The following is a 3,949-nucleotide window of genomic DNA, read 5'->3' as shown; positions in this document are numbered from 1 at the left end:
CTTGAATAAAAAATTTATATTTAAAACAGAAATGGTCATTGGCTCCTGAATCTTGACAGTTGACAGTACTGCATGTGCATTCTGGATACACCACACCATCAAATTAGTTATGCTCACTTTTTGACACACTCCATAATTTCCTGGATTCATTTCTTTGTTCTTGTGTTGTGCAGGATGTGTGATGTGTTGTCTCGTGCTCCATATGCTTTACAGCCTGCACTAACCATATAGGAAAAGTACTCAAAAGTATGTTTTGAAGCATCATCAGCACTTTGTTAAATTGTCCTGTGTCACCTTTGATACTAAAACATATGGAACTGGTACTATAAGAAATCCAGATCTGATGGTAATAATTGGGTCAGAAGATTCAGATATTTAATTTTATTCCAGAAATGTAAGCAAATGAATGAAATGGTCTCATATACATGTTTACATCCAACAGTTCAGAAATACTGTTTATACATATAGTAAAAATGTACATCCTTTTACTGTACCAGATCTCATTGATGAAAGTTTTTGAATTATTTGAACAAATATACCAACAATTCAAAAGAGTAAGACATTTTATAATAGCTACATGTACAAGAAACCCAGGATTTTTGGTAAAAAAATAACATAAAAAAGCAATATCAACTTTCACACTTTAGCGTGTCAAGTTTTTCTTCTCTTTTCTTTTTTTTTAAGCATGGATACTAACATGAATAAATTTGCAACAGCTTCAAGTGAATATGACCAATATCAACACATTTTAAATATTTTTCTTTCAGTGGTAAAGTAGTTATATTTCTACCTGTGCTTCCAAAGTCCTCACCTATATCCTATGTATATTAAAATGAGGATTTAAGGGTACAAAGGATTATGAATATTCCTTCAATATTTTGAATTCCAAAAATGAAAGTATACAACTAAATTTACTTATATTTTAACAGTCATATGAAATTGTAACCATTTTCCAGAAGATGATTTGTGCCATGAATACAGAATGTATGCTATAAGCCAACAGATTTATATGCACTGATCACCTTTATACAGTGGAGGAAGCCCTTTTGTTGAATAAGCCAGCAATCAAGAATATTCCATCCATGGAATCAAGGCTAATGAAAATGGTTGTGCATGTTCTAGAGACATTAGTGATTCCAAATAACTTGTTTGCAATATTAAAACAATGGGCAAGGTTATAAGACTTTTCCTCAACTTTGTATAGGGTACAGATGCACGTTAAGGGTCTGCTACATGGCCGGTTTCTTATTTGCTCTACTGCAGTAGTAAGTATTCTTATGTGGTCAGTCATTGGAGGAGCAGTTTATTGTTGGCTTTGTAATACAACATAAAGATACACAGCATTGTGCAATCAGTTTGAGTGATCACACATTTCTGCAGGTCATAAAGCAAGTCCCATTTGCTGCATGGCATGCAGACCCAAATCTACTTGTTAGAACGATTATGATAAATTATGAGAAAATAAAGGTATTTCTAGGTTGCCCAGAAATCGCCCATGTAGGAAAAGCCCTAACCCACTGTGTTCTTGTGGATAAAACTACATAAACTAAAAATCTGCCTGGTGTTAGAGGTAGACAGTTTTCTTTCAAATCCCAGGTTTGGTCCTTTAATTTTATTCAGCAGTGAAAGCCATGAGTACAGAACAAATAACAGCTGTTACAATTCAACCATGACTTCTAACGTCAGAGAATTCAAGGTATGAACACACAGTACACGGCAATGAAAAAGTATCAAAATTAGTTTACCTCAAAAAAGATAAATAAACAGGTATATACCACCAATACATAAACAGATGTTTGTGCTACAGTTAAAACTGGCTGTATACAAAACATAATGGTTCCCCATCATCAGCGTATGATAGAAGCAAGAATACATGAGCCATTTAAATTGTCAGACAGTATGCTTTATAAGGTATGCACAGAAGTTCAAGCAATAAATACATACATTAGTTCAAAGCCTTACAACAGCTACGCAAAAGCAGAGCAGGAAAGCAAGTTTGCTATTACCTAGCAAGCAATGATATAAGAGAAAAAATTAATGAAATGCATTAAAGCAACATTTTTCTTAGAAAAAAGTCTGGTCATTTATGGGTCCACCAACATTTTTACATAATATGCACAATTATCAAAATACAGACCAAGCATCTCAGAAAACCCCCAAAAACCTAACATCTAATTTCAAAGCAACTGCAGTTTTAGAGGTTTATCTGGTATAATGTGCAAGCAGCTATTTTTTAATTGTATTTATACAAAACCCATGCAAAACTCTACAAGTATATGCATTCTGTGGCTGAGACTTCCTTTAAAGTTTTGTAACTGAGGTATGCATACTTAAGCATTATAGTCTTTGGCCACTTTCTTGGTGGTGCAAATATCACATTAGTTCTACCAAGGTGGACGCACATATGAAGACTGATTGCCCTTTTTTGGGGAGATTTTGTTTCTCCTTTTCAATAATAATTAAGGGCTATCTTTCTATTAGTAATGTGACATGTTCATCTAATATTACTTAACTGAGTTTAGGTTGATCATGACCAATAGACAAATACCAAAATAGTTGGCAGGTACTTTGATTTTGTAAGAATTAATGTTATGCCATTTTATTCTAATTTTGTCATTTGCAGAGGTAGAAGCTTTCAGAAAGCCTTTTGGGTAAGTGGGAAAACCCCTTTGAAAGCTGTTGTGTCCTTCTATTTGGCGTGAGAGATGACTGCGTTTAATTCTTGCTCCAGCAAAGAATAAATGTTGAGCTTAGTTTGCAAAAACCATTTCCATCAAATGGAGCTGGTACATATGTTAAGCTCTAGCAGCCACCTTTGTCAAAAACTATTTGTAAAGCAATAACCATAATTAGGTTATGAGGTCCCTTGGTTGGGGTAAAGTTTTATCAAGACTTGGCACAGCACATAAAAAGCAACATGTAAAGTTTCTAGGTTTTAGCAAACACCTACATTATGTTTTTTTCAACATAGACAATAATGAATTGGGATTATTTTTGGGTTATGAAAACCAGCATATTCCAACAAGTTGGTCAGTGCAAGTTTTCAGAGGGAAGTGTATTGTTAGTATTAATATCCCGTTTTAGCAGAGGCAGAATCCTATGTAACTTTGGTTTGACTGAAAATAAATACCATGATCTACAATTGCTATATCTTTGTTTTCAGTGTAAAAACTTACCTAGCTCACTTTAAATCAATATGAAATTATTTTTTGGCTTTACTAGACCTTTTATGTTTGGTTCCTACATTTTTATTATAACTTAAGACTGTAAAAATAGTACACAACAGATAAAGACCATACAGTACAAGACATTCTAACAACATGTATTCACCACAAAAATGAAACAAAATAAAAGTAAAAAAAAAGACTTTATGGAAGTAAAATAGAAACCACATTGTTTTTCTATATAACAATATGCATTCTGCATTTGTATCAAGTACATTTATATGTTTTGGTTGGTTCTCCACATTTTCTTGTTTTCTATTAAAACTTCCACTGGATTGTTCTCACTTTCTCCTTAGGTGAGATCTTCGTCATATTTGGAGTGGCTTTTGGCCTCAGAAAAATTAACTTATTCATATTTATTTCTTTGTGTAGGGCTAAATAAAAAGATCCCAGAGGTCATCAGAAAACAGCAGGTAGTTCGTGGAACGGTTCCTTTGTACGAATTAAAGTTACAGAAGACTGACCAAAGCAAGTGGCTGCTTCTGTGGTTGAGCTATTGGCCATTGTTAGAGTTGGCTTTGGTATGCAGCTGTAGCCTTTGACTGTATTCTCAGGTAGACAAAGCTTTATCACAAGGAGGTAAATAGTATAGTTGTCAGATAGATGCAGATATGCAAATGTTTCTATGGTGCTTGCACAGACAATGTTAGTTTAGGATTGCACTTTACAACTTAACACTAACAGCACAGACTGGAAGCCTAAAGGTTCTTGGATGTTGCAACAGT

General features: G+C 34.0%; 1 protein-coding gene across 11 annotated transcripts in view; it reads right to left on the bottom strand.

Moving 5' to 3' along the window:
* Window positions 1–366: 366 nt before the first annotated feature.
* The window catches only part of FOXP2 (forkhead box P2), a 300,141-nt gene continuing 296,558 nt past the window's right edge, over window positions 367–3,949 (bottom strand). For all 11 annotated transcript variants that reach the window (XM_089692669.1, XM_089692670.1, XM_089692671.1 and 8 more), the window contains one exon: window positions 367–3,949. This exon is cut by the window's right edge and continues 777 nt beyond it. The gene's annotated coding sequence lies outside the window, so the exon portion shown is untranslated.

This window comes from Staurois parvus, unplaced genomic scaffold (assembly GCF_062004578.1).
Source record: "Staurois parvus isolate SC_StPar_1 unplaced genomic scaffold, SC_StPar_1.0 ptg000599l, whole genome shotgun sequence".
In the NCBI taxonomy this organism is placed as follows: Eukaryota; Metazoa; Chordata; class Amphibia; order Anura; family Ranidae; genus Staurois; species Staurois parvus.
This window is presented reverse-complemented; position numbering and strand designations above follow the sequence as displayed.